This window comes from Mercenaria mercenaria, chromosome 17, assembly GCF_021730395.1.
Source record: "Mercenaria mercenaria strain notata chromosome 17, MADL_Memer_1, whole genome shotgun sequence".
In the NCBI taxonomy this organism is placed as follows: domain Eukaryota; kingdom Metazoa; phylum Mollusca; class Bivalvia; order Venerida; family Veneridae; genus Mercenaria; species Mercenaria mercenaria.
This window is the reverse complement of record NC_069377.1, coordinates 2857505-2865902: the sequence shown is the minus strand read 5'-3', so window position 1 is coordinate 2865902 and position 8398 is coordinate 2857505.

Sequence of the window (8398 nt, the reverse complement as noted above, 5' to 3'; positions counted from 1 at the left end):
AGGTCAAGTTTGAAACTTGGTCAACTGCGATCAAAAACTAGGTCAGTAGGTCTAAAAATAGAAAAACCTTTTGACCTCTCTAGAGGCCATACCCTTGAAGGATCTTCATGAAGGTTGGTCAGAATGTTCACCTTGATGATATCTAGGTCAAGTTTGAAACTGGGTCACGTGCCTTAAAAAACTAGGTCAGTAGGTCAAATAATAAAAAAACCTTGTGACCTCTCTAGAGGCCATACTTTTCATGGGATCTGTATGAAAGTTGGTCTGAATGTTCATCTTGATGATATCTAGGTCAAGTTTGAAACTTGGTCAACTGCGGTCAAAAACTAGGTCAGTAGGTCTAAAATTAGAAAAATCTTTTGACCTCTCTAGAGGCCATATTTTTCAATGGATCTTCATGAAAATTGATCTGAGTGTTCACCTTGATGATATCTAGGTCAGTTTCGAAACTGGGTCATGTGCGGTCAAAAACTAGGCCAGTAGGTATACAAATAGAAAAACCTTGTGACCTCTCTAGAGGCCATATTTTTCATGAGATCTTCATGAAAATTAGTGAGAATGTTCACCTTGATGATATCTAGTTAAAATTCAAAACAGGGTCACGTACCTTCGAAAACTAGGTCAATGGGTCAAATAATAGAAAAACCTTGTGACCTCTCTAGAGACCATATTTTTCAATGGATCTTCATGAAAATTGGTCAGAATTTTTATCTTGATAATATCTAGGTCAAGTTCAAAACTGGGTCACATAAGCTCAAAAACTAGGTCACTATGTCAAATAATAGAAAAAACGACGTTATACTCAAAACTGGGTCATGTGGGAAGAGGTGAGCGATTCAGGACCATCATGGTTCTCTTGTTTACTATACAGATGATTAGGCAGTTTTGGGAGACAAGCGCTTTTCTCAAAAGCAGCTCTAGTTATATTATGTGTTAACATGCAGGTTCATATGTATTACATATATTATACATGATTATTAATGCCACATTGGACAAAATGTCTTACATATAGCTTGTTTAAACAAACATTCAACTATATGTATTACTTACTTGCATCAAGGCAACACTTCTTCATGTATTTCACAACATTTCTCTCTATGTATTACATAGATTACATGTGAGTACATGCATTAACGCAACATTGCTCTGTATGTGTTACAGATATTATGTGGGAATACATCCATTAACACACCATTGCTATGTATGTATTACATATATTACATGGGAATACATGCGTTAACACACCATTGCTATGTATGTATTACATAATTACATGGGAATACATGCGTTAACACACCATTGCTATGTGTGTATTACATATATTACATAGGAATACATGCATTAACACACCATTGCTATGTATGTATTACATATATTACATGGGAATACATGCGTTAACACACCATTGCTATGTATGTATTACATATATTACATGGGAATACATGCATTAACACAACATTGCTATGTATGTATTACATATATTACATGGGAATACATGCATTAACACAACATTGCTGTGTATATATTACATGTGAATACATGCATTAACACACTACTGCTCCATATGTTCTACATATATTACACAGGAATACTTGCATTAATGCCATTGCTGTGTATGTTATATATATGTTGCATGTGAAACATGCATTCAAACAGCAACACAAGTGTTTACAGGTTATACTTGCATTAACATGTACTTTGTCTATCTTTTACACATATTACATGTAAATTTGCATTTTTGATAACATTAATTTCGCAATCATTTTATTTCGGTTCACAGGTGCTTGAAATTTTATTTTTATTTAGATTTTTATAATGGGGTCTTTGTAAAAAAACTTTGAAGAAGATGCAAAATTTTGAAATAAAATTTTCATGATGATATATCTGTAATATAAAAAAAATTTAATGTTTTTTTTTTTTTTTTTTTTTTTTTCTTTTTTAAATTTCCACTTGTATATAGTATTCAAGATTTTCTTTTCTAACAACAAAAATGTATACATTAATAGGATACTTGGGAGAAAATAATCTTCAAACAAATTTCAAGCATCTGTGGTCTTGGTCAGTGCATTTCAGTATATTTTCATGATATATGTATATTGTTTGGTACAATTTTTGTAGAAATATTGTAATTTTATAATTGAACACTGAAGACAACTATTAAAATAGTGACGTTCAGAAAACAGGTTTGTTTTTTGCCCCATTCCCACATTCTGCATTTTAAAACACCTGAAAATATTTTATATTACTTTTGCCCACCATCTGTGAGACATCATGTAGTCAGCGATTATATAACTGTCTCAATTGCAAAATAATCGGCTTTTTTCCAGAGCAAAATGTCATTTTTAAGGTTTCATTTTCATAATGACTAAGGTGATCTTTTTACTGGACTTTGAGCTTAAAGAAAACTGTCATATCTTTTAGTTTGGAGTCCTGTTCATCCTTGACTCTGTTCACAGAAGAGTTGACTTTATTAAAAATTTAACAGGCTAAGCATAATACTAAATTATGTCACAACAGTATTTTCTTGGCAGAGCTGTTTTTGTGGCTTTACTGTTGTAGCTATAGATGTCACCTTATTGATAAGGTGTGTTACACGGGGGCCTCCGTGGCCAAGTGGTTATGGTCGCTGACTTGTCCCTTATCGATGTGGTGTCCCGTTGATATAATCTGGTATCTCTGTACAATTAAGGAGACACAGTACCTAACAAATTCAGTCAAAGCTACCCCCTTGACTCAGAAAGTAAAATTTTCGCCAGTGGATTTAACGACTTTCCTTCAAAAATAAATGATTTATCTCCAAAATGTTCCAGAACACTATTAAGGAGATTAACCAAGTTCTAAGTTTTCATATCAAGGCATTTAATATGCATGTGATGACAACACTGATACATATTATATAAATATTGCATTTCTGAGAGGGTGATATGAAAAATGTTCACCGCGAGATATATGAATATTGACCGAGGCGCTAGCCGAGGTCTATATTCATATTTCGAGGGGTGAACATTTTTCATATCACCCTCTCGGGAATGCAATATTTATTTTATTATACCGAAAGCTTATAAGGGTCAAAGCATTTACTGCAAAATCAACATAATAATTTATTTAACATTAAAAAGTAATTACTAACCAAATAATGAAGACAGAATTAAAGAGTCTTTACTTATTAGCACACATAATTTGTGGCGACTTTGCTGTAATAAGACTTTTTTTGATAGATTTAGTCAAGACGTTTACATATCGCTGACCCCTATATTTATTCTAATATTTCAACATTGCGTCAAACAGTAGCAATCGAAAAACGGTGATAACATTTTTTTTTCTAAATGAAACATATAAGTGTGAGTACTCATTTTCTTAGTTAGATCATTTCCAAACTTATTGTTGTAGTTTCGATTCAATATTTGATGAAAAACTGTTTTCGAAATATTTTGCACGTAGCATAAAAAAGAAAATAATGTGAAAGTATCAATCTCTCAATGGGTGATATGAAAGAATAATATCACATGCGCAGAAAAACAAAATAACGCTGTTGCGCATGTGATATGAAATTATGGATCATATCACCTGCGCAGAAATTGAAAATAACGATTTTGCGCATGTGATATAAAATCACTGGGGAATATGATATATTATTCAAGTTAAACTAATGGGAAATTTGCATTGGACATTTATGTGAGGTTTAATAAAATAAAATATACTCGCATAATACTCCAAGCTCCTATTATCAATGTAGAATGATTGACAGCTGAAAATAGTAATATATGTATTATCAAATTTTATTTTTAGCCCACCATCATCAGATGGTGGGCTATTCAAATCACTCTGCGTCCGTGGTCCGTCGTCCTTCCTTCCGTCCGTCCGTCCGTCAGTCCAAACCATCCTTCCGTCCGTTAACAATTTCTCGTTATCGCATCTCCTCAGAAACTACCAGGGGGGATTTTGACCAAACTTTGTCAGAATGATGTATTGGTACCCTAGTTGTGTCCCCCTGAAAATCAGACTGGTTCAACAATTTTTTAGTAAGTTATGGCCCTTTGTTTATTTCTATAATTTACATAGATTTATATAGGGAAAAACTTTGAAAATCTTCTTGTCCAAAACCACAGAGCCTAGGGCTTTGATATTTGGTATGAAGCATCATCTAGTGGTCCTGTACCAAGATGATTCAAAATATTTCCTTGGGGTCTAATATGGCCCCGCCCCGGGCGTCACATGGTTTATATAGACTTATATAGGGAAAAACCTCTTGTTCAAAACCACAGGGCCTAGGGCTTTGATATTTTGTATATGACATCATCTAGTGGTCTTCTACTAAGATTGTTCAAATTATCCCCCTAGGGTCAAATATGGCTTCGCCCCGGGGGTGACATGGTTTACATAGACTTACATAGGGAAAAACGTTGAAAATTTTCTTGTCCAAAGCCTAGGGCTTTGGCATTTGTAATGTAGCATCATCTAGTGGTTCTCTACCAAGTTTGTTTAAATTATCCCCCTAGAGTCAAATATGGCCCCGCCCTGGGGGGTCACATGGTTCATATAGACTTATATAGGGAAAAGATTTTAAAATCTTCTTGTCAATAACCTACAACATTCAAATTTGGACCACATGTATGGTTTTGAGTGGCAAGATGAACCTTGACATGAGTTGACCTTGATTTTGACCTAGTGACCTACTTTCACATTTCTGTAGCTACAGCCTTCAAAGGGGGGTCCCAGTTAGGTGTCTGCGCAAAATGTTTTTTGATTTTATTTATACTTTGTGGTAACATACCTACATGTATTAAGTTTCATTAACAAGTATTGTTGTTACTAGTTTTGACTTACTTTTATAGATATTCACATTTAAAGTGGGTGGGGTAATCTGACATGTGACCAGCCAGGAACACAATTTTTGTTATTTTTTTAAAAATGGTTCTAACTTTTACCTGAAACTTTCATGATAAAATAACTATGCAATGGACATTCACACAACATGTTGCATTTTAAATTGTACTGAATACTTCTTTCTTTACAGAGCCACAAAGTGGTCTAATCAAATTTACTGATTTTCAATGGACGAACTTTACCAAAAAGCTAAAACATTTTTCATTAGTTGTGATATTAAGGTGTTATTTTCAGCAGATATTGTAAACTAAATAAACATTAAAATGACAGTATATCAGTGTACTCTGATTAATATTGGAAGAGTGGTACACTCTAAAACTGGGAAAAAGTGGGTGGGGTAAATAAATATTCGAAGCAACACTACAAAAATTGTGCAGTTGTTACGAAATGGCCTCAGATTGTCTATTACTATCTTAATTTTATTAAATACAGCATTGATTGATAAATTTTAACAAAAAAATCCCATTTTATACATGTGTGTCATGGAAAAAGCATGGACCTTGAACATGACATGTAGACAAACCAAATTAACCCTGAAAGCTAAAAGTATTTAACAAAATGTTTTGCCTGAGGCAGTATATTTTGAGAAAAGCTATTGTTCAAATTAACATTAAATTTTCTGCATTGATTTTTCCATGGCACACATGTATAAAGTCTTATTAAAGTGAAAAAAAATGTTAAAATTTATCAACCAAGTCTGTATTTAATAAAACTAGAATGTGTCTGTAGGACACAGGGTGTGTCCCCCTCCCCACCCCGCTACCCCTCGCATGGTACATTTGTCACAAATAAGGGGAAATAATTCAAATGTTTGCAGTCTTAATGGGGTATAGCCTCAAAAAACTATGAAAAGGATTCATTATTCTATACCATATGCTTTATGAGCATCACAAACAAAAAATCCACTATTTTAGCTATTTCAAGGGCCATAACTCTGTAATAAATGCTAAAATTCTCAAGAAGTGCCATGTGTGCAAAGGTCACATTATGATAAAGATTCAAGCAAGATTTACATTTAAATACTTCTGAGTAAGGCACCGAGAATACTTCTGAGTAAGGCACATAATCAGGTAAAAATTTGCATTTATCAGTTAGTATTTCAGGGGCCATAACTCTGGAAATAGGGGGCAAACCCAGATAAAAATAGTATATGCGCAAGTTCATATGATAAACACTCATCAATTTATATCAAATACTTTTTGAGCTAGGCATGTCACAAGGTGAAAATGTGCATTTTTGACTATTTCAGGGACCATAACTGTAGAAATAGGGCGCGGACCCAGATTAAAAATAGGAGATGCGCAAGTTCATATCATGATTAAGACTAATGCAAGGTTTCATGAATCTATATCAAATACTTTTTGAGCTAGGCATGTCACTAGGTGAAAATGTGCAATTTTTACTATTTCAGGGGCCATAACTCTAGAAATAGTGGCGGGGCCAGACGAAAAATAGAAAATGTGCAAGTTCATATCATTATAAAGACTCATGCAAGATTTCATCAATTTATATCAAATACTTTTGAAGCCAGGCGTGTCACAAGGTGAAAATGTGCGTTTTTTACTATTCCAGGGGCAGTAACTCTAATATTAGGGGGCGGAGCCAGATGAAAAATAGAAGGTGTTCAAGTTTAAATCATGATAAAGACTCTTGCAAGGTTTCATCAATTTATATCAAATACTTTTTGATCTAAGCGCGTCACGAACTTCGGACGGACGCACAGACGGATTGACGGACGGACGCACGGACAAATGCAAATCTATATGCCCCCACCACTCTTGGTGGCACAATTAAGATAGTAATAGACAATCTGAGGCCATTTCGTAACAACTGCACAATTTTTGTAGTGTTGCTTCGAATATTTATTTACCCCACCCACTTTTTCCCAGTTAGAGAGTGTACCACTCAACCAATACTAATCAGAATATACTGATATACTGTCATTTTAATGTTTATTTAGTTTGCAATATCTGCTGAAAATAACACCTTAATATCTCAACTAATGAAAAATGTTTTAGCTTTTTGGTAAAGTTCGTCCATTGAAAATCAGTAAATTTGATTAGACCACTTTGTGGCTCTGTGATTAAAAAAGCATTCAGTACAATTTAAAATGCAACATGTTGCGTGAATTTCCATTGCATAGTTATTTTATCATGAAAGTTTCAGGTAAAAGTTAGAACCATTTTTAAAAGAATAACAGAAATTGTGTTCCTGGCTGGTCACATGTCAGATTACCCCACCCACTTTAAATGTGAATATCTATAGAAGTAAGTAAAAACTGGTAACAATAACACTTGTTAATGAAACTTAATACATGTAGGTATATTACCACAAAATATTAATAAAATCAAAAAACATTTTGCGCAGACACCTAACTGGGAACCCCCTTTGGACCACTTGCATAGTTTTGTGCACTGAAAAAAACTTTGACCTTGACTTTGACCTAGTGACCTACTTTCACATTTTTGAAGGTACAGGCTTCAAATTTGGACCACATGCATAGTTTTGTGTTCCGAATTGGAATTTGACCTTGATTTTGACCTACTGACCTACTTTCACATTCCTCAAGCTACAGCCTTCAAATTTGGACCATATGCATAGTTTTGTGTACCGAAACAAACCTTGACCTTTACATTGACCTAGTGACCTACTTTCACATTTTTGAAGGTGCAGGCTTCAAATTTGGAACACATGCATAGTTCTGTGTTCCGAAATAAAATTTGACCTTGATTTTGACCTAGTGACCTACTTTCACATTTCTCGAGCTACAGCCTTCAAATTTGGACCACATGCATAGTTTTGTGTACCGAAATGAACTTTGACCTTAAGATTGACCTAGTGACCTACTTTCACATTTCTGTAGCTACAGGCTTCAAATTTAGACCACATGCATAGGATTGTGTACCGAAACAAACTTTGACCTTGACATTGACCTAGTGACCTACTTTCACATTTTTGAAGGTACAGGCTTTAAATTTGGACCACATGCATAAATTTGTGTTCTGAAGTGAACTTTGACCTTGATTTTGACCTAGTGACCTACTTTCACATTTCGTCCTTGAAATTGATCTAGTGACCTACTTTCACATTTCTCAAGCTACAGCTTTCGAATTTGGACCACATGCAAAGTGTTGTGTACGGAAATGAAATTTGACCTTGAGCTAGTCAGTAAGTCTTGAAATTTGGAACACTCAAAAATGGCACATTGGTGGGCGCCAAGATCACTCTGTGATCTCTTGTTTTTTTAAGTGGGACCGCCGTAGTACTACGTAATCCCCTACATGTATACAAGTCTCACATTGAACTTCACCGGCCTCCGCCATTGCCAATATTTTTTCACTTAAATCGACTTTACCATATTCTCTTCTTTGCGAACATATGATTTGGTCTGACATATGCAAAATAGTAAGTTGGGGGTGATTTTTTCTCTTGAATAAAAAACAGTAACAACAAATAATCGTTGGCATTTTTGCTGCAAATGGATTGGTCCGAGAACAGCAGCTATTGACAA